The 23,847-nt window shown below is 36.0% G+C and overlaps 1 long non-coding RNA gene across 2 annotated transcripts in view; it reads left to right on the top strand.

Moving 5' to 3' along the window:
* LOC118144265 (uncharacterized) overlaps positions 1-23,847 on the top strand; it is a 437,346-nt gene that overhangs the window by 291,740 nt on the left and 121,759 nt on the right. The window contains exons 16-17 of one of the 2 annotated variants that reach the window (XR_013521933.1): positions 19,057-19,172; positions 19,913-20,013. The exons of the other annotated variant lie outside the window; for it this stretch is intronic. This is a non-coding gene — a long non-coding RNA (uncharacterized LOC118144265). The remainder of the gene's footprint in view (positions 1-19,056; positions 19,173-19,912; positions 20,014-23,847) is intronic. 2 annotated transcript variants of the gene reach the window in all.

Raw genomic sequence — 23,847 nt, 5'->3', positions numbered from 1 at the left:
GATACAGAAAGAAGAGAAAAAAAGACTTCAGAAAGTGATCAGGAAACAGCAGTTTTACACATTCATTTGTACATGTGTTTTTCTAATGGTGTATTTAGAATTGTTCCATGTGATCTAATTCATTCTATTAATTAAACATAATGATTTAAGACATTAGAAATGGAGAGTGGAAACATTTTATATTTTTTCAGCCAAATCAAATCCACCTTTTAACTCATTTTGAGGTTGACCCCCTATAGGCATTAATTTTGGTCACTGCTAGTGTCACAGAAATCAACAAAACCTCTGGTTTAAAGACAAAAAGAGAGAGAGAAAAGGAGAGAGAGATCTAAATGTTTTAAATTATAGCAAATTTAAATTTGAAAACTATCTTTTTGAATTATGAGTATAGACTAATATTTTCAGCCTTTCCTTTTATTATATGTTTAGGATAGCATTCAGTATACCAAAACAAAATCTACTTAAGTGTTGGAAAGATTGATCAAAGCAAAAAGCTTTTTAACAATTAGAAAATAAGCCCAGCTCTTTTGTTGATGTTTACACTCAAAATATTCCACCATAAGGTAGAAATAAGGTATGAGGTATTTTTCCATGCTGACTCAAAAACTTTAGCATAAGATTATTCTGCAAGAAGCCTCTAAAGAATAGAAATATTGACAAAACAGCATATGCAAGTACCATATATTAATAACTCATCCAGAACAATTTAGTTCAACTCAGGCATTTAGAAGGTAAATGTTATCCATTTTTATATAGTTAAAGTTTCCAGCCAAAAATATTTTAACCACGTAACTTTACAACACACAGAAAAAATACACATAAAAGTGAAAAATGTGTTTTTGCAATGAATCTGCCACTGATATGATATGAGTATGCAATTAAATGGGCCATGCTGGAGAAAGGAAAGATTGGCTTCTGGGTCGTAGCCAGTGATATCCTTTGACGCTTCCCGGCCTCATGTGTTACTGATCAGGCAGCTGGGGCTCTGGCAAATACAAGTCAGGAGGGTAGAAAATAGAACAGATCTCACTCTCAGTTATGGGATTCAGAGTGAATTGGACATGGAACACACACTTGATCTGTTGTCAAATATTTTATTTCAAAGCTGAACACTAAATTATAGCACAGAATTAGATTACTTTTAAATAATTTTTTTCTTATTTGCTTGTTCTGAACTTCATAGTGACATGTTATGACTGTATAATATAAGAAATATTGAACTGAAAGACAAAATGTCTAACCAGGTGTGGCTAGCTATGTGACTGAGCTAGTCACTTGACCACTCTAGGTCTCTTTCCTTGTCTAGAAAATAAAATGATTGGCCCAGAAGATTATATATTGCATTGAGTGACCCTTGAGTAAATCTGGCTTGTAGATGTGTTTTTGTCCTTTACAATATTATAAGGTGTTTTAACTAGTTATCAATTTGAAAAATCAGGAGATTTCACTAAAATATAGATTTCTGACTTCTCTTGAAAAATGGGAATATCTTGTAACTCAGAACTCAGAATTCTGCAAAGCAGCAATGTAACAGTATAGAGTGCAGCAGACCCTGTTAGACCTACCTGGGAATGTTCTCTTAGATTGTTCTGCTGCCAGTCACAGGTCCCACCCAACTTGCTGCATTTATTCACCTTACCTGCCTGACCCTTTAAGACGTTTTCCTATCCTGGTCTTGAGTAGTGTTTCTAAATGTGTTTTATAGAGTGCTAGTCATTAGAGAAACCTCATGGGGAATGAAGAAACTATGGATAGTTTTTTATGTTTATTTTTTTATTTGTTTTATGTGTTAAGATCTAAAACAATCTCTAGGGCACAGATTTTTACTTATCTAAGTCATCTTATGCCCTTCTTTCATAGTCACATAACTGTTTGGAATAAACAATACAACTCCCAGCCTCCTTTGCATCCTTTGCATTATATCCCTTCAGCTGTGGAATATGAGTTGAAGTGATAACATTCAATATTTAGAGTGTGCCTGATATAGGAACAAGGTGATGAGCAATCTTGGATTTTATGGACTAGTGATGCAGAGTGATATGATAGGATCCTGGGTCCCTGGATGACTGAATAGAGGGCAGTATCCTTGTTAGCAAAGTTTGCCTTCTTCCGCAGTATTGCAGAAGAGAAAACTTATCATTTTCTTGCTTAAAACAATGTTAATTTGAGTCCTTATTACACACATCTAAAACTGTACCTGAAATAAGACAGCCTCTTAGGCTCTTTCAAACCTCAAGATTCCCTGATTGATTTACCCTTATTTGATATTGAATTAAAATACATTTGAGTAGTTTTGACTGGAAAAGGAAAATCATTGTTTTAAACTCTTTGAATTATTTCCTTGAATGCTTTTTTACTGAGTGAAATTTAAATAAATTTATTTTCAGTCATGCACATGACTATATTTTTATGAAATCATTAAACAAAAATGCCAGTGACCTAATGCATGTTGAACATGGGGTGTACATTTTGTTTCCTTTTAATGATCAAGTATCTCAGACTTGCAATTCTGTTTTATTCAAGGAATAAATTTGCCCCAAAGGAGTGAAGTCAAATGTGCAGGAAAAAAAGATGTGAGCTTAATTATATAGATGTCCTGAGTAGAAAAATATAAAATACTAAGCCACTAAGAGAAGTCTTTGAGGTAGGCTGTTTCATGCTCAATTTAAAATCTGGCAATGATGGTATCTAAAACTTGGACTGCTATAAATGTTGTTATAAATAAACAAGGGATTTCACTTTTCTAAGTCTGAGAAAATAGCAACTTTCTATGGCAATGAATTTTCTTTTGTTTTTTTTAGAAATATAATGTACCTGAGTGAATATGACCCATGTAGTTCATCATTTTGAATACATGTAGCTGGCTAACAAAATTCATGGATTGTTCAAGATAATTTTTAAAAATCCAAGACAAATTAGCCTTGTACATCATTCCAGGAGTGCCTTGAGAATATTTTTAGTAAGTTTAATATCCATATCCTTTCCTCCATCCTTCAAATTTTGCTATATAATATTCAGAGGATCCTGAGAAATTTTCAAATCCAGAAATCTGGAACTAAGAGCAGCCACTAGAAGAGATGATAAAATTACAGTTGGTTCTGAGAAGACTTACATTAGATAATTATGTGTTCAATCTTTGGAAAATAAAATTCTTTCTTAATGTTTTATACAAGATGTATTTTAAAGTATATAAGCATCTTACAACTACCAAGTACTCCCTGAGCAGAAACAAGTTATTTTAGACCAACAGATCATCATGAAGAAAGTTATAGTAATTTTGCATTAATAACTTAATTCACTTAAGTTATTCAAATGTCATCAATTTGCTTGCTTCAACATTTGACTTAAAGTACAAGAAACCATTCTCATTACAGCCAGTGAAAAAGCTTTCTTTAAGATGTAAATTATTTTAAAAACACATACCATTCCATGTATAGAATTACATAGAGGAAATTGTTTTCTATGTGGGTCAGAATATTTGAAGCTAAGACTTCTTTTAAAGGCATCAATTAACCTCTTTGTAGCTACTGGCCAGAAGAACGTTAGGTTTATATACCTTGGTTGAATGCAAAATTGAGCATATATTCTCAAGGCTTGTTGAGGAAAACCTTAATATTTCTCTCTAATTTTCTGGGGCAGAAAATAAAATAATTAATGAAAATTTCAATGTCTCACAGAAAAGTTTATTACTAGAAAGCTGGGTCTTTTAATCTCATTCTGAAATAAGTGCATTTAACTGTGTAGTCTTCTCTCTTGTAATGTATAACAGTGGTCTAGATCACCGTTTGGTTTTGGCTGAAATTTCTCAAATATTTCTATATATATATGAATATAAAAGAGAAGGAGCTTTTTTTTTCTATTTTACTTTAGGTTCTAGGGTACATGTGCAGATCCTGCAGGATTGTTGCATAGGTACATACATGGCAAGGTAGTGCGCTGCCTCCATCCCCTCGTCACCTATATCTGGCATTTCTCCCCATGTTATTCCTTCCCAACCTCCCCACCCTCGCTGTCCCTCCCCAGCACACCCCAATAGACCCCACTGTGTGACACTCCCCTCCCTGTGTCCATGTGTTCTCATTGTTCAACACCCGCCTATGAGTGAGAACATGCAGTGTTTGATTTTCTGTTCTTGTGTCAGTTTGCTGAGAATGATGGTTTCCAGATTCATCCATGTCCCTAAAAAGGACATGAACTCATCATTTTTTATGGCTGCATGGTATTCCATGGTATGTGTTTGCCATATTTTCCTTGTTCAGTCTATCATCAATGGGCATTTGGGTTGGTTCCAGGTCTTTGTTATTGTAAACAGTGCTGCAATGAACATGCATGTGCATGTGTCTAAATAGAACAATTTGTAATGCTTCGGATATATACCCAGTAATGGGATTGCTGGGTCAAATGGAATTTTTATTTGTAGGTCCTTGAGGAAGCACTACACTGTCTTCTACAATGGTTGAACTAGTTTACACTCCCAACAACAGTGTAAAAGTGTTCCTATTTCTCTACATCCTCTCCAGCATCTGTTGTCTCAAGATTTTTTAATGATCGCCATTCCAACCAGCATGAAGTGGTATCTCAATGCAGTTTTAATTTGCAGTTCTCTATAATCAGTGATGATAAGCATTTTTTCATATGTCTGTTGGCCCCAAATATGTCTTCTTTTGAAAACTGTCTGTTCGTATCCTTCATCCACTTTTGGATGGGTTTGTTTATTTTTTTCTTGTAAATCTGTTTTAGTTCTTTTTACATTCTGGATATTAGCCCTTTGTCAGATGGGCAGATTGCAACATTTTTTTTCCCGTTCTGTTGGTTACTGGTTCACTCTAATAATTGATTCTTTTGCTGTACAGAAGCTCTGGAGTTCAATTAGGTCTCATTTGTCTATTTTGGCTTTTGTTGCCAATGCTTTTGGTGTTTTAGTCATGAAGTCCTTGCCTATGCCTATGTCCTGAATGGTTTTGCCCAGGTTTTCTTCTGGGTTTTTATGGTGTTAGGTCTTATGTTTAATTTTAGTGTAAGGTGTCAGGAAGGGGTCCAGTTTCTGCTTTCTGCATATGACTAGCCAGTTTTCCCAGCATCATTTATGAAACAAGGAATCATTTCCCCATTGCTTGTATTTTTCAGGTTTGTCAAAGATCAGATGGTTGTAGATGTGTAGCATGCCTCAGAGGCCTCTGTTCTGTTTTATTGGTCTATATTTCTGTTTTGGTACCAGTAGCATGCTGTTTTGATTACTGTACCTTGTAGTATCGTTTGAAGTCAGGTAGTATGATTCCTCCACAAAGCCAGGTAGTATGATTCCTCCACATAGCCCACATAGCCAAGACAATTTGAAGCAAAAAGAAAGTTTTGTTCTTTTTGCTTAGAATTATCTTGGCTATGTGGGCTCTCTTTTGGTTCCATTTGAAGTTTAAGGTGTTTTTTTCCAGTTCTGTGAAGAGGGTCATTGGTAGCTTTATGGGATAGCATTGAATCTATAAATTACTTTGGGCAGTATGGCTATTTTCACAATATTGATTCTTCCTAACCATGAGCATGGAATGTTTTTCCATCTGTTTGTGTCCTCTCTTATTTCCTTGAGCAGTGGTTCATAGTTCTCCTTGAAGAGGTTCTTTACATACTTTGTTAGTTGAATTCCTAGGTATTTTATTCTCTTTGTGCCAATTGTGAATGGGAGGTTGCTTTTGATTTGGCTCTCTTTTAGTCTGTTATTGGTGTATAGGAATGCTTGTGATTTCTGCACATTGATTTTGTATCCTGAGACTTTGCTAAAGTTGCTTATGAGTTTAAAGAGATTTTGGGCTTAGACTATGAAGTCTTCTCAATATACAATCATGTCATCTACAGACAGAGACAATTTGACTTCCTCCTTTCCTAGTTGAATTCCCTTTGTTTCTTTTTCTTGCCTGATTGCTCTGGGTAGAACTTCCAGTACGATATTGAATAGGAGTGGTGAAAGAGGGCATCCTTGTCTAGTGCCACATTTCAAAGGGAATGCTTCCAGTTTTTGTCCTTTCAGTATGATATTAGCTGTTGGTTTGTCATAAATAGCTTTTATTACTTTGAGATACGTTCCATTGATACCGAGTTTATTGAGGGTTTTTAGCAGAAAGGGCTGTTGAATTTTGTCAAATGCCTTCTCTGCGTCAATTGAGATAATCATGTGGTTTTTGTTTTTGGTTCTGTTTATGTGGTGAATTACGTTTATAGACTTGCGTATGTTGAACCAGCCTTGCATCCCTGGGATGAATCCTACTTGATCATGGTGGATAAGCTTTTTGATATGCTGTTGCAATTGGCTTGCCAGTATTTTATTGAAGGTTTTTGTGTCTATTTTCATCATGTATATTGGCCTGAAGTGTTCTTTTCTTGCTGAGTGTCTGCCAGGTTTTGGTATCAGGATGATGTTGGTCTCATAAAATGATTTGGGAAGGATTCCCTCTTTTTGGATTATTTGGAATAGTTTCAGAAGGAGTGGTACCAGCTCCCCTTTGTACATCTGGTAGAATTTGGCTGGGAACCCATCTGGACTTGGGCTTTTTTTGGTTGGTAGGATATTAATTGTTGCTGCAACTTGAGCCATTGTTATTGGTCTGGTCAGGGTTTCAGCATCTTCCTGGTTTAGGCTTGGGAGGGTGCAAGTGTCCAGGAATTTATCCATTTCTTCCAGATTTACTGGTTTATGTGCATAGAGTTGTTTGTAGTAATCTCTGGTGGTAGTTTGTATTTCTGTGGAATCAGTGGTGATATCCCCTTTATCATTTTTTAACTGCATGTATTTGATTATACTCTCTTTTCTTTTTTATTAATCTGGCTAGCACTCTATTAGGTTGATGTTATCAAAACACCAGCTCCTGGATTTATTGATCTTTTTCAAGGGTTTTTTTGTGTCTCTCTCTCCTTCAGTTCTGTTCTGATCTTAGTTATTTCATGTCTGCTGCTAGTTTTTGAGTTTTTTTGATCTTGCTCCTTTAACTCTTTCAATTTTGATGATAGGGCATCAATTTTAGATCTTTCCTTGCTTCTCATGTGGACATTTATTGCTGTAAATTTCCCTCTAGACACTGCTTTAAATGTGTCCCAGAGATTCTGATATGTTGTGTCTTCATTCTCATTGGTTTTCAAGAACATCTTTGTTTCTGCCTTCATTTCATTGTTTATCCAGTGGACATTCATGAGCCAGTTGTTCAGTTTCCATGAAGTTGTGTGGTTCTGAGTTAGTTTCTTAATTCTGAGTTCTAATTTGATTGCACTGTCATCTGAGAGACTGTTTGTTATGATTTCCATTCTTCGCATTTGCTGAAGAGTGATTTACTTCCAATTATGTGATCAATTTTAGAGTAGGTGCAATGCAGTGCTGAGAAAAATGTGGATTTGGAGTGGAGAGTTCTGTAAAAGTCTATTAGGTTTGCTTGGTCCAGATCTGAATTCAAGTCCTGGATATCTTTGTTAATTTTCTGTCTCATTTATGTGTATTGACAGCAGAGTGTTAAATTCTCCCACTATTATTGTGTGGGAGTCTAAGTCTCTTTGTAGGTCATTAAGAACTTGCTTTATATATCTGAGTGCTTCTGTATTGGGTGCATATATATTTAGGATTGTTAGCTCTTTTTGTTGCATTTTTCCCTTTGCTATCATGTAATGCCCTTCTTTGTCTCTTTTGATCTCTGTTGGTGTAAAGTCTATTTTATCAGAGACTAGGATTGCAACTTCTGCTTTTTTTTTTTTTGCTCTCCATTTGCTTGGTAAATTTTCCTCCATTCCTTTATTTTGAGCTTATGTGTGTCCTTTCACATGAGACAGGTTTCCTGAATACAGCATACCCATGAGTCTTGACTTTTTATCCAATTTGCCAGTCTTTGTCTTTTGATTGGGGCATTTAGCTCATTTACATTTCGGGTTAATATTGTTATGTGTGAATTTGATCCTGCCATTTTGATGCTAACTGGTTGTTTTGTCTGTTAGTTGATGCAGTTTCTTCATTGTGTTGATGGTTCTTTACTATTTGGTATGTTTTTGGAGTAGCTGGTACTAGTTGTTCCTTTCCATGTTTACTGCTTCTTTCAGGAGCTCTTGTAAGGCAGGCCTGGTGGTGACAAAATCTCTCAGCAATTTCTTGTCTGTAAAGGATTTTATTTCTCCTTCGCTTATGAAGCTTAATTTGGCTGGATATCAAATTCTGGGTTGAAAGTTCTTTTCTTTAAGGATGTTAAATATTGGCCCCACTCTCTGGGGGTTCTGCTGAGAGATATGCTGTGAGTTTGTGAGTCTGATGGGCTTCCCTTTGTAGGTAACCCGACCTTTCTCTCTGGCTGCCCTTAGCAGTTTTTTCTTCATTTCCACCCTGGTGAATCTGATGATTATGTGCCTTTGGGTTGCTCTTCTTGAAGAATATCTTTGTGGTGTTCTCTGTATTTCCTGGACTTGAATATTGACCTGGCTTGCTAGGTTGAGGAAGTTCTCCTGGATGATATCCTGAAGAGTGTTTTCCAGCTTGGATTCATTCTCCCTGTCACATTATAGTACACCTATCAAACATAGATTAGGTCTTTTCACATAATCCCATATTTCTTGGAGGCTTTGTTCATTCCCTTTAACTCTTTTTTCTCTAATTTGGCCTTTTTGTTTTATTTCACTGAGTTGATCTTCAATCTCTGATCCTTTCTTCTGCTTGATTGATTTAGCTATTGAAACTTGTGTGTGCTTCACAAAGTTGCCATGGTGTGTTTCTCAGCTCCATCAAGTTGTTTATATTCTTCTCTAAGCTGGTTATTCTAGCTGGCATTTCGTCTAACCTTTTTTCAAGGTTTTTAGTTTCTTTGCATTGGGTTAGTACATGTTCTTTTAGCTCTGAGTTTATTATCCACCTTCTGAAGCTTCCTGCTGTCAATTCATCAGATTCATTCTCCATCCAGCTTTGTTCCCTTGCTGGTGAGGAGTTGGGATCTCTTGGAGGAGGAGAAGTGTTCTGGTTTTTGGTGTTTTTATTGTTTTTGCACTAGTTTCTTCCCATCTTCATGGATTTATCTATCTGTGTTCTTTGTATTTGGTGACTTTCTGATGGGGTCTCTTAGTGGATGTCCTTTTTGTTGATGTTGAAGTTATCTGTTTCTGTTTTTTAGTTTTCCTTCTAACTGTAGGCCCCTCTGCTGTAGAACTGCTGGAGGTCCACTCCAGACCCTGTTTGCTTGGGAATTACCCACAGGGTCTGCAGAACAGTATGGGTTGCTACCTGTTTCTTCTTCTATTATCTTCATCCCAGAAGAGTAACCACCAGATATCAGCAAGAGCTCTCCTTTCTGAAGTGCCTCTTTGGATATATGGGACTTGGGGAGCCACTTGAGGAGATAGTCTGCCCCTTATCAGAGCTCAAGTGCTGTGCTGGGAGCTCCGTTGTTTGAATCAGAGCTGCTGGGCAGGTATGTTTAAGTTTGCTCCAGTGGAATTCATAACTACCTTTTTTTCCAGGTGCTCTATCCTGGGAAGGTGTGGCTTTATTTATAAGTTCCTGATGTGCTGCTGCCTTTTTTCAGAGATGTCCTGCTCACCAAGGAGGTAGTCTAGTCATAGTCTGCCAGCAGAGGTATTGTTGAGCTGCCTCAGGCTCTCCCCAGCTGCCATGTAAACTTCCTTGTGGTTTTGTTTACAGAGGTAGTTGGAACTGCCTCGGTAATGGCAGTTTGCCTCAGTAATGGTGGGCTGCCTTGGTAATGGTGGACTTCCTCGGTAATGGCAGAATGCTGTGGTAGTGTTGGACTGCCTTGGTAATGGCAGGTGCCCTCCCCTTACAGATCTGGAATGTTCCAGGTCCAGCTGAGCTTGCTGCAGATCTCTTACTCCAGAGCATTTCAGATTGTTGGTCTTTGTGGGGGTGAGACCCACTGAGCCAGATCACCTGAGCTCCCTGCTTTCAACCCTCTCTTTTTCAGTTCCATAGGCAGCTCTGTCTCCCAGGTGTTCCAGGTGCCAGTTCAGATGGCTGCCCAGATTTGTGTAGTTTTTGTGCAGAAACCTGTGGTGCCTACTGAAACAGCCATGCTGAAAACTCGTGGCACTTTTCAGTCTGAGAATCTCCTGGTCTGTGGGCAGTGAAAACTGCAGGAGAAGTTCAGTATCTGAACTAAAGTGCTGGAGTAGATGGAAAGCCCCTGATAGCCTCCACTGGGTAGGGAGGGGGTCCTCCGAGTATTGCACTTCCTGGGTGAGGCAGCACCCTACCCTGCCTTGGCTCCCCCTTCTTGGGCTACACCCACTGTGCAAACAGTCCCATTAAGATGCACCTTGTACCTCATTTAGAAATGTGGAGACCACTCACCCTCTGCATTGCTCTCACTGGGAACTGCACTCCAGAGCTATTCCTATTTGGCTGTCTTGGATCCCTCCTCTGAGAAGGAGCTTTCTTATACAGAAACAACAGTGATTTGGGTTCTGGTCTCCTTTACTTATTGTTTACTTTGGTAACTCCTTTAGCTTATCTATGCCTCAGTTTCACCATCAAACAATGGAAATATAACTTTTCTAGTTATTATCTGTGATATTGTCATGAGATGTTCACCTTGTATAGTGTTCTACATTGCTGAGAAGTGACAGATGCATCTTAAAGTTTTAAGAAAACAAAGAATTCCACCAAAATAATAGTGACTACTTTGAGCAAACATTGAAATAGTTTCTCTATTGTAAAATGAGATTCTCAGTTCTGAATGTAGTTAAATATTAATGCCTGTGGCAGCCATGAAAAAGAGCCTCTTTATGGCAAACTGTTCCAGAGGGCATAATTAACTGATGGTCCCACCTGCTACACTCTGAATCCGTCAGTATATTTATGCAGAAGCCACACTTATCATGGACTACTGCAAATCTGTGACTGAACATGGTAGAAATACTAAGGCAAGGCCATTCGTGGGAGACAAAGGATTCCTCTGGTGGGAGACTCCTCCTCAGCAACTTTGCTGATCTTTCTTAGAATTGCATTGTAGTCTAAGATATTTCCTACTTAAGCTTTCATCGTTCTCTTCTTCCTTCACTGGAGTTAGACCTGCATGGTCTGACAGCTCTCCAAGCCTCTTCCTGTTACTTCTTCATTTATTTTCTCTCACAGGTGTTTCCCCCATTAAATCCTTTGCATAATTAATTCCATCTTGATGTCTGCTTTTATACAACTGGCTCCTTTGAAATTGCATTTTGAGATTTTTCTATGGTTTTGTAATTTGGTAGGTAGGTTTCCTATCAATCTGTTGTATCCATTTACTTAGGGATAAGCAATAGCCTGTTTTATACTATGTAACAACACAGACGTTTCCAGCTATTAAATTTTTTCTTTATGAATTATAGGAATGCTTTTGTAAGAAACACACTTGATGTTTTTATGATACTGGCTATTCCAAAAGAATTTGAGTTAGTATCCTCTTAAGAATAATAAGGATAACATGCAAACAAAGGAAACACACATACATGGCATAGTTTTGAGTCATTGTGACTATTCCTTTCTCTAATTCCTCCCAAAACACCTATCAAAATAGCAAAAGTAAAGGCAGTGGAAAGTATTTTTATTTCTTTTTAACAGAGGTATAATGATTAGACCAGCTCACATAATAAGTAAGGTGGGAATTTAAAGATAATTCGGGCACAAGTTCTGTTTTCATTGAACCAATTAGTTTTGATTTGTTAGTTACAAACGTTTTCAGCTTTTTTCCCTCTTCATAGTTTTTAAAAATATTTTTCTCCAAAGACTTCAAAACTACCTATTTATAGCTCTTTACATATTTAATGACACTGTCTTTAAAATTTTATTTTCTTATTTTTTCACATATGATAAGCATATTTTTCTATTGTTCCTTAATCATCCTCATAAAAATTATATCATATAACCAGAGGAGATATCATATTTTACATAGTATAGTCTATTGAATATTATTTTAAAAATTGAAATTTACCAATTTTGTTGGTTAAACTGTTCAGATTACATATTAACTAATTTGCTTAAAAAATTTGGACCAATTTGCACTTCCCACAGAAATTGTGAAAATTTTTTTTACCCTTTCCCCACACCCTTGTTAAGCTGCTACTATTTCCTTGTAGTAGAAAACAAAATTAAATCTGAAAGTAATTTTATATGAAGAGGATATTTGACTAAAGTGGGGCCAAACAGTTGTCCATAGATTTTTTTACTGAGCCCTATTTCTACTTTTGTGAAATATTATTCTTGTTCTTTGCTCATTTGTGTGTTGGATGTCTTCTTTATTTGCTTGAGTTTTTGGCTAATAAAGAAATCACTGTTAGTCTACTGTATTGACATCAAATACTCCTACTCCCTAACTGGTTGTGCCCTCTTTTTTGTTCGTTTGCCTTAATTTATTCATTCAGCTACAGCCTATAGAGCACTTATGATTTGTCAAGCTCAGTGCTCTTAGCTGAGGATACAGTTTTCAACAAAGGCAGACACAATCCCTGCTCTCATGTAACTTCTACAGTTTGTCAGCAGAATCAGAATATTAAACAGTTATCAAAAACATTATGATGCATGTTAGGTCAGGAAAGTAGGTATAGCAAGGTATTAGTGTTCTTTTAAAAATTTTAACTTTTTGTGTTAAGAACACTTAACATAAGATCTACTCTTTAAATAAACTTCTAAGTGTACAATATGTTATTTTTGACTATAGGTACAATGTTACACAGAAGAACTCTAGAGATTATTCATCTTGCTTAACTGAAACTGTAGGCCCATTTATTAGTAAGACCCCATTTCCTCTTCTTTACACTTCCCACTACTCACCATTGTACTTTTTGATTTTTATGAATTTGACTGTTTTAAATACCACACATAAGTGAAATCATGCAGTATTTGTCTTTCTGTGTCTGGCTTATTTTACTTGGCATAATGTCTTCGAGGTTTAATTATGCTGTTGCATATTGCAGAATTTCCTTTACTTTAAGGCTGAAGAGTATTTCATCATGTGTATATACCATGGTTTCTTTGTGCATTCATCTGTGGATGGGCATTTAAGTTGTTTCCACATTCTGGTTATTGTGAATAGTACAGTAATGAACAAAGGAGTGTTCATACTTCTTCAAGATCCTGGTTTCCATTCTTTTGGATAAACGCCCAGAAGTGGAATTACTGGACCATGGGGTGGTTCCATTTTAACCTTTTGAGGAATGTCTATACTATCTGTTGTGTTTTTTTTTTTTTTTTTTTTTTTGAGATGAAGTCTCACTGTCACCCAGGCTGGAGTGCGGTGGCTCAATCTTGTTCACCTTGACCTCCATCTCCCGGGTCCAAGCAATTCTCCTACCTCAACCTCCTGAGTAGCTGGGACCACAGGCGTGTGCCACTGCACCTGGCTAATGTATTTTTAGTAGAGGCAGGATTTCACGGTGTTAGCCAGGATGGTCTCGATCTCCTGACCTTGTGATCTTCCTGCTTCAGTCTCCCAAAGTGCTGGGATTGTAGGCATGAGCCACTGCGCCCGGTCCCCCATACTATCTTTAGTAGCATAGCAGCTGTACCATTTTGCATTCCCATCAAAGGTGTGCAAGGGTTCCAATTTCTTCACATTGTTACAAACACCTGATGTCTCTTGTTTTGTTTTGTTTCAGTAATAGCCATCTTGACAGGTATGAGCTGATATCTCATTGTGGTTTTGATTTGCATTTTGCTGATATTGAGCACCTTTTCATATACCTGTTTGCCATTTGTATGTCTCATTTGGAGAAATGTCTATGTAAGTTATTTGTTCATTTTAATCATTTATATATATTATATAAAGATTGAGTTGGCTATTCATGGTCTTTTGCAATTTCATAAGAATTTTAGTATCTTTTTTCTATTTCTGTAAAAAAAATGCCACTAGAATTTTGATAAGGACTTTATTGAATCTATAAACCATTATTGGTAGTATGGAGATTTCAACAATATTAAATCTTCCAATCTGTTAACATATGATGTCTTTCTATTTTCTTGTGTTTTGTTAAGTTCCTTTTTGTAATCAATTTTTGAAGTTTTTAGTATATGAGTCTTTCACCCCTTTTTCAAAGTTTATTCCTAGTATTTTATTCTTTTAGGTTCCACAGTAAATGAGATTGTACCTTATTCCAAGGTGATGGTATTAAGAGGTGGGGACTTTGGAGGCGATAAGATCATTAAGATGAAGCCCTTAAGAATGGGATTAGTGACCTTATAAAAGAGACCTAAGAAAGCTTGTTTGCCCTTCCATCATATAAGGATAGAGAAGCTGCCATACATGAGAAGTCAGGACTTCACTAGACACTGACTTTGCTGGCACCTTGATCTTAGACTTTCCAGTCTTCATGACTCTGAGAGATAAATTTCTGCATATAAACTACTCAGCTTCTGGTGTTTTGTTATCGCAGCTCAAACAAACTAAGACAAAAATTATGCTACCTGCAAACAGGAAAAATTTTACTTTTTCTGTTCTGGTTTGCGTACATTTTATTTCTTTTTCTTGCCTAATAGCTCTGGTTAGAATTTTCAGTACTGTGGTGAGTAGAGGTGATGAGAGTGGACATTCTTGACTTGTTCCTGGTCTTAGATTAAGAAGATTTGTTTTTTTAACATCAAGTATAATGTTTGCTGTGAGGTGTTTATATATGGACTTTATTATGTTTAGGAAATTTCCTAGCTTGTTGAGAGTTTTTATTATGAAAGGGGTTTGAATAATTTTGTCAAATGCTTTTTCTGCATTTATTTTGACAAATTGTGTAATTGTAAAATTTTTTGTTATTATAGGGTGTCACATTAATTAATTTTCATATGTTGACCCAACCTTGACCCCCAGGGATAAATCCCACTTAGGTATCATGTATGATCATCTTAATGTGCTCTTGGATTCACTTTTCAAGTATTTGTTGAGGATTTTTGCATTTATATTAATTATGGATATTGGCTTTTAATTTTTTGTGTGCTCGTGGTGTTTTTATCTGGTTTTGGTATCAGGATAATGCTGGCTTCATAAAATAAGTTTGGAAGCCCTCTCTCTTTCAATTTTTTGGAAGAGTTTGAGAAGGACTGCCACTAATTCTTCTTTGAATGTTTGGTAGAATTCATCAGTGAAGCTGTCTGGTCATGGGTTCTCTTTTATGGGAGATTTTTGATTATTAATTCAGTCTTTTTGCTAATTATAGATCTGTCCAGACTTTCTGTTCCCTCATGATGTAATGTTTGTAGGATGTCTCTTTCTAAGAATTTATCTATTTCTTCCAGGTTTTTCAATTGGTTGGTGTATAATTGTTTGTAGTAGTCTCTTATAATCCTTTTTTATTTCTATGGCATTGGTTGTAAGGTAACTTCTTTCATCTAATTTTATTTATTTGAGTCTTCTTTCTATTTATCCTAGTCTAGCTAGGAGTTTGCCAATTTTATTTATTTGTTCAAAAAACCCAATGATTAGTTTTATTTTTTATTCTCGATTTTGCTTGTTTCTGGTTTAATCTTAATTATTTCCTTTCTTCTGCTAACTTTGGGTTTAGTTTATGCTTCTTTTTCTAGTTCATTGATTTTTAAAATTAAGTTGTTTATTTGAGATCTTTCCTTTTTTAATATGTTTATTATTTTTATAAACTTCCCTTTTATTAATATTTTTGCTGTGTAGGGTTTGGTATGTTGTGTTTTCATTTTTGTTTATCTCAAGATATTCTGTTTTTTCTCTTTGACCAAATGGTTTTTCAAGAGTATGTTATTTAATTTCCAAATATTTGTAGTTTTTCTAATTTCCAAATATTTGTAGTTTTTCTAGTCTTCCTTTTGCTATTGATGTCTCATATCATTCCATTGTGGTCAGAAAAGATACTCGGTATAATTTCCATATTCTAAAATGTGTTAAGAATTGTTTTGGGACTTAACATGTGATCTATCCTAGAGAAAGATCCATGGGCACTTAGAAAGAATGCTTGTCGAGTGGAATATTCTGTGTATAGTTGTTCCATTTGGTCTATAGTGTTATTCAAGTCTTTCGATCTTCTGTCTGGATTATTAAACTATTAACAAAACTGGACTGTTGAAGTCTCCTACTATGATTGTATGGCTTTGGTTTCTCTTTTCAGCTTTGTCAGTGTTTGCTTTATATGTTTAAGTGCTCTGATGTTGAGTGCATATATATTTGTTAGTGTCTTGGTGAATTGATCCTTTTATTATTATATAATGGCCTTCATTGTCTTGTAAGCATTTTTAAATTAAAGTCTATTTTGTCTGACAAGTATAGCCACTTCTGCTGTCTTTTGGTCACAATTTTTATGGAATATATTTTTCCATTCCTTCATTTTCAGCTTATGTGTGTTCTTAAGAGCTAAAGTGAATTTATGAACAGCATAGAGTAAGATTTCTTTTTATTCATTCAACCACATTGAACTGAGGATATTAATTCATTTACATTTAAAATAACTATTGATTGAAAATAATTTGCTATAGCCATTTGCTAGGTCTTTTGTTAGTTTTGTAGCTCTTTTGCCTTTTTTCTCCCTCTTACCATTTTCGTTTGTTTTTTGTTGGTTTTTTTTGGTAGTGATATGCTTTGATTCCTTTCTTTATTGAAAGAAACATTCATACGTATTGTTTTCTTTGGTTACCATGAGGCTTACATCAATTATCTTATAATTGTAACAGTCTATTTTCAGCCAGTAACAAATTAAGTTCAATTACATACAAAAACTCCATACTTTAACTTCACCTTTTCCAATTTATGTTATTGTTGTCACAGTTTACCTCTATTAATATTGTATATCTTTAACGTATTTTTTATTTATAGCTTTTATGATTTAATATTAGATATAGGCTTTGAGCTTTGTCTACAGTTCCTGGCTCATGGCTTTTAAAACCTCTGCAATTTCCTAAGCATCTTTTGTTAAAATATTTGTTTTTTTCTCCTTGGCTTCTTATATAGCTCCAGAGTAATAAAGGTAAAAGAAGTGTTTTTGTTATTCATAGCAGGCCCTTTCAACCACAACTGAGTTTATGTTAATTGAGTGGGTTTTAGCTAGCCCTTAGATAACTGAAACATGAGTGTTAGTTATCATAGAAACCAATGTGAGTAGAGACTAGGAACTTTCATCTCCACTCCAACCTCTGAAAATGGAAGAGGAACTAGAGATTGACTTAATCACCAATAGCCAATGATTCAATCAATCATAACTACAAATAGAAGCTTCCATAATAACCCAAAAGTATAGAATTCAGAGAGCTTCCTGATTGGTGAACAAGAACACATTATGTGCAAGGAGTACGGCACACCCCAAAACTCCATGGGAACAGAAACTCCTGTGTTTGAGATCCTCCTAGACTTCACCCTATGTATTTCTTCATCTGACTGTTCATTTGTATTCTTTAATATATCTTTTGTAATAAACTAGTAATCTACTAGGAAAAAAAAACTGTTTTCCTGAGTTTTGTGAGCTGTTTTAGCAAATCATCAAGTCTGAGGAGGGGGGTCATGGGAACCTCAGGTTTGTAGTCAAGTTAGATAGAAGTATTCAGTTACCTGGAGAACCATTCTTATGATCTGCATCTGAAATGGGATGGGAATAGGTAGTCTTGTGGGACTGAGCCCTTAGCCTGTGGGTTTTGTGCTAACTCCAGGCAGTTAGTGTCAGAATTACTTGGTGTGGGAAACCTACATCTGGTGTCATAGTGTCCTGTGTGAATAATACAGTCGAATATTTCCTTTTATTATTATTTTTATCTTTTAACTCTATTTGGAATTAAAAACAACTTACCCACCATAATTACAGTATCATAGTGTTCTGTATTTGTCTGTACATTTACTTTTACCAGTGAGTTTTATATTTTCATATGTTTTTGTGTTGTTGTTTAGCATCCTTTTTATTCAAATATAAGAATGTCTTATAGTACTTCTTGTAAGGCAGATTTACTGATAATGATCCTCCTTTAGCTTTTGGTTGTCTGAGAAAGGGTTTATCTCTCCTTTATTATTGAAAAATAGTTTTGCTTAGTATAGTATTCTTGGTTAACAGTTGTAGTGTTTTCTTTTTTCTTCTTTTAACACTTGGATTATATAATCTCACTTTCTTATGGCTTTCAAGGTTTCTGATACAAATCTGATATTCTTCTGGGGTTTCCCTTGTCCATGACAAGTTACTTTTTTTTGCGCTACTTTCAAAATTCTCTCTATCTTGGTTTTTGGTATTTGATAATTTGATGATAACATGTCTTTTTTTTTTTTTTTGAGAGAGTCTTGCTCTGTCGCCCAAGCTGGAGTACAGTGGCATAATCTGGGCTCACTGCAACCTCTGCATCCTGGGTTCAAGCGATTCTTCTGCCTTAGCCTCCCGAGTAGCTGGGATTACAGGTGCATGCCACCACGTCCAGCTAATTTTTTGTATATTTAGTAGACACAGGGTTTCAGCATCTTGGCCAGGCTAGTCTGGAATTTCTGATCTCATGATCCACCCATCTTGGCCTCCCAAAGTGCTGGGATTATAGGCATGAGCCACTGTGCCTGACCAATATGTCTTAATATGGATTTATTAATGTTTGTCTTATTTGGTGTCTCTTTGGCCTCTTGGATATAGAAATCCATTTTCTTCCCCAGATTTTGGCATTTGTCAGCCATTATTTCTTTGAATGAGTTCTCCGGTTTTTTCTTGCTCTGTCTCTACTTCTTGGACCCCATAATGTATATATTAAACTGCTTGATGGTGTTCCATAAGTTCCTTACATTTTCTTTACTCTTTTTTTCCCTCGTTTTTAATCTGTCTTCAGATTTACTGATCCTTTCATCTGTTTGTTGTAGTCTGCTGTTGAAACCCTCCACTTGCATTTTTTTTCAGTCCAATTATTATCCTTTTTAGCTCCATAATTTGTTTGGTATTTTTTATATTTTCTATCTCTTTGTTAAAATTGTTACTTTTATCATGCATTGTTTTTTTGACCTCAGTGAACATTTTTATGACAGATATTTTGAATTCTCCATGAGCTAATAAAGCTGGTTTCTGGAAATTTATCTTGTTGCTTTGTTTGGAACATCTTTGCTTGATTTTTCTTCTTCTTTTTTTTAATTCTCTGTGTTGTTGTATGTGCATTAGGCAAAATAAGCACCTCTCTGAGTCTTCATGATCTGGCCTCATATGGGAGAAGATGCCCACCAGTCATCTTGGCCAGAGATTCTGGGGACTTACACAAACTTTTTATCTCCTCAAATGTAAGTATACAGGGAACAATTTTGTCCACTAGTACAGTACTGAGCTAGTGACAAGAAGCTATGGCATTTACAGTCTAAACTACCATCTCTGTTCTCCCCTGATTAGGTAGACTGACCAGACTCATCAGAGCTTCAAGACTTGCAAGTTAGATGACAGTTCTTTGAGTAGCCTTGGAGAAGTTAGAATGTTTGAATCATGGATCAACTCTCCCGAGATAGAAGCTGAGAACTGGGATACTTTTGTCTACTTGCCCTGTGAAGCAGGGAGGAGGGTCTATAGTGTTTACTAGCCCAAACTGCCATTTCTATTTCCCCTGGGTGGCTAGACTGTGCTGGAGTAGTCAGAGCTTCAGAGCTTCAAGGCTGGCAAGATAGAAGCTATTCATCTGCAGAAATCCCCAGAAAAGTTGAAGTTCTGGATATGTGAACCAACTACTCCCTCCCTTAGATGAAACTGCTATCTAGGAGTCTCTTTCTGATCACAGAATTTTGTACCATGGCAAGGCAGGGACTCTGTTAAGAAAATGTCCCCAATCTCTCTACTGGCTTCAGGGAGTCTGGTTTCAATTTTCTCAGGGTACAGGAGTCTTTCAATCAGTTCTGGATTTCTCATAAAGATAATTTGTACTTGTATTGTAATTCAATCATTTTGTTTGTGGAAAGAGATCCAGGGCTTTCTATTGTGCCAGCTGGTTGGTGTCACTCCACTATTAGCATTTTTGTTTTGTTTTGTTTTACAGGCCATCTAACCCAATTTAGAGAAATCAAGGAAATACAGTTGGAAGAAGAGGTGAAATGAGTAAATTTAGCCAAGAGATGAGACTGGAGTATGCGGAAGGAGGTAGGGTTACAGAGCCTTATGTCATATTAAGACATTTGGCTTTTATAAGGATTATGTGACAATCCTTTAATAGTTGTTTAGCAGAAAAGAAAAGTGATGGGACTTATTTTAGAAAGACTATTCTGGCTAATATGTGGAGGATTCCTGAAAGGTAGAAAGCCTGGAGACAGAGCAAATTGGAGGAGTAGCCCAGGTAAGAGTCAATGAAGACCTGAATAGACACTGTGTTAGTGAATACATTCCAGAAATATTTAGCAGATAGAAACCATGATACCTGAAGAAGAAATGTGGGCAAGACAAAGAGAGATGGCAGACTCCCAAGTTTTTGATTTGGGTAACTAAAGTAGAAGTATTGTTCTGAAACAGGGAATAGAGAAGAAAAAGCAACTAGACAGAAAGATGTCTAAAAGCCATCTTCCTATGTCTAAAAGCCAGTTTGCATATAATAACACTTTTGGCAATCTGTTATTGTGTAAGACTCACTAAGCCTTTGCCATTTTTATTTTAAGTAAATAATATTGAAATTCTTTTAGCCTTAGCTAAATGGCGATTTGTGATTTTTTGGAGGAGGGAATTTCCAGTTACTTTTAATAACAAAAAGTAGTTTGTTCATTGGGATTCCCCAGACGGATGAAAAAATGTTGGGTCAATTACAAAATTCTAACAACCCTGAAGTAATGTTTAAGATGTAGTTGATAATAAAGACAAAGATTTTTTAAAATAAAAAGCTATTACTAATTACCTCCAAAGAATTCACATAAATGATCTGGAGATGATTTTAAATGTTGGCAGTTTGAATCATCCTTTCTATCTTTCATACCTAGTGACTCCCAAAAATAGTAGATGAGTTTATGGTTAGCTCTGATACATTCTTAGGATTAGGTGAAAAGGAATATGTGGATACATGAGGTATTAGCATCTCTCCTGAAGAGAGGGAAATAAGTGCATAAAGCAAAAATCCTGGGTAATCCTTAAAAGTATGCTTAACAAAATAAAATATAAATGACCTTGGCAAAAGGTCCTGGAACATACACTTTTATTATAGTTATACACTAGTGTCTTTTGAGCTCACCTACAAGTACAGTACTAAAATCTTTGCTAAACAGTAGTTGGAAATACTTCTTATACTTTATAAATTACTTAATGGATCATTTGGAAGCTAAATACATTTCTCTTGGGAATATCATGTTCCCAGCATACTCAACCCTTAAGCATAATGTGTGTTTCTGAAACCGGTGGTAGTTCTAAACCTCAGCCACATTAAAGTATGCTCCCCCTCCATCTCTCTCTCTCTCCTTGCGTGTGTGTGTGTGTGTATGTATATGTGTGTGTGTATGTGTATGTGTGTCTGTGTCTGTGTGGTATGTAATCATGTATTTCTGTAGCATACTTATATGATTTAATTATGTGTCCTACAAACTTCCATATCAAATGATATTGTAACATAATATTCAGTCTGTTTTCATACAAACAAGCATGGCTGGGTATGGTAGCTCATGCCCATAATCTCAACACTTTGGGAGGCCCAGATGTGTGGATCATTTGAGGTCAAGAGTTTGAGACCAGCCTGGCCAACATGGCAAAACCCTGTCTCTACTAAAAATACAAAAATATTAACTGAGCATTGTGGCACACACCTGAAGTCCTGGCTACTTGAGGGGCTGAGGCAGGAGAATCATTGGAACCTCAAAGCAGACTTTTCAGTGAGCCGAGATCATGTCACTGAGCTCCAGCCTGGGTGACAGAGTGAGACTCTCTCTAAAAAAAATGACACAGAGCATGCCAGTGGAAATGTTTCTCAGAAAAATTATTTGGTCTCGCCTGTCAAAACTAGAAGAGACAGCTCAAATGGCCAGCTGGCTAAATTAATTATGTGACTTGCACATACAGTTTGAAGGCTGCTTGGTAAACCAGAAATAGTCTCTAAGATAGAGAATTTTTAGCCGTATTTGCTACTCTGATATCATACTTAAAACATATATTGCTGTCATGGGCCACATAACAACAACAGTGATCAATGATGGACTACATATACAATGGTAGTTCTGTCAGAGTATAATACGGTATTTTATTGTATGTTTTCTATGTTTAGATATACTTAGATGCACAAATACTTATCATTGTGTTATAATTGCCTATAGTATTCCTACAGAACAGTGGCATGCTGTACAAGTTTGTATCCTAGGAGCAATAGGCTATACTATATAACCTAGGTGTATGGTCAGCTATACTATCTAGGTTTGCACAAATACACTCTATAATGTTTGCACAATGATGAAATCACCTAACAATGCATTTCTTCAGATGTTTCTTCATAGTTAAGTGAAGCATGACTGTATATGTTATATTTCACACTTTAAATATATCATATCTGTATCTATATACTCTACATAGCAGATAGTTGTTTTCTGAGCTCTGGGATCTTTGAATGAATGCTCATAGTTTTCTTTCTGTTTAAATCAAATGCAGCAAGAATGGGTTTTCTCAGTTTCTTCAATTCAGCTAAACTCAGTAGGCAATAGCAATAAGCCATAGGCAAGACATTCTGTATGGTGTAGTGGGTTTATCTAACATGGTTCAAAATGAGCTTCTGATTTTTAGAGGAACAAAGTTTGTACCTAGTTTTCCCCTGGTGTTAAGGCAATTTTCAATATCACTACTACCTCTTTGAGTAAAATGATTGGTTCAGTATATTTCAGGGATGGGAGTGGGGTGAGGTAGTGGGAAGGAAACTTACCCCATGTACAATTGGCTTCTGTTAAACTAACTTTCAAAGCAATGCAACTGATTTTAATCTTTCTCAAAAGTTTGAAACTTTTTATGACCTCAGGGTTTAGACTGGAAACATCACACTATTCTGGTGACCTTGGGCAGTGATAAAAAACCAGTGGTAGAGCCCAACTTTATAATTAGATGTTTATGATTATAATTCTTACAGTTGTCATGGGGGCTTGAAGTTTCTAAATGTATGTACATGCAGACAACTCTTTCCAGCCTTCATGTATATGATTTTATTACACTGTGAATGGAAAGTACTGTGGAAAGGGAGCTTTTCATACTTAAAGTAGTTAGAGAATAGGCATGTTGTTGAGAAATAAAAGTTCAAGATTATTAACATTTAAAAACTTCCCAACCAAAAATAGACAAGACAATATTTTAATGGAATACTAACCACATTTCTGAGTTCAGAGAGAGAAAGTCTTTGGAGTTTGTGAAGGAGAAAACAAAAAAAGTTCATTTTGCTATGATTGTATTAACAAAACAAAATTTAGAAACACATGAAATTTAATTTTGGCCTCAACTTGCTTTGTACACCTCTCTCTTGCCATCTAGTCCCAATCCTTAGTATTTCTGTTCCTTAAGAAGTGCTTCACTGCAATGTGCTATTAATATTTGATTCCCATGGCCCCAGTGACCCCATATATCATGGTTACCTGGCTCTCTTAATCCAGTCAAAACTCCCAATGCTAAGTGCAATTCACTTTGACCATCATTAAAAGGAAAGCAATTGGGCTAAACAAGTTATACTAATATGCATTTATCAAATAGTCACATAACCTTCACAAGAGTGTTTACATTTTGAAAAGAAGATGCTTTACTAATCTAAGTGGATCTACGATTAATGTCATCCTTATATAGAAAACGGTTAGGGTTAGCTGCCCTAGGCTAGTTTTATTTTCCATAGTTTTAAAATTTTTTTCTCATTTTTGCCCTATAAAGTATTTAAGAGCCCTAGCTTTTTCTTGTAATTGCTCCCAAGCAATAGGAATGTGGGAGCCTAGTTCAGAAGAGAGCAGGAAATATTCATTCATATTTATGTGGGGATTATATGGT

The sequence above is a fragment of the Callithrix jacchus genome, chromosome 9 (genome assembly GCF_049354715.1).
Source record: "Callithrix jacchus isolate 240 chromosome 9, calJac240_pri, whole genome shotgun sequence".
NCBI lineage: Eukaryota > Metazoa > Chordata > Mammalia > Primates > Cebidae > Callithrix > Callithrix jacchus.
Note: the sequence above shows the minus strand (reverse complement) of the source record. Positions and strands in the feature narration are given on the sequence as shown.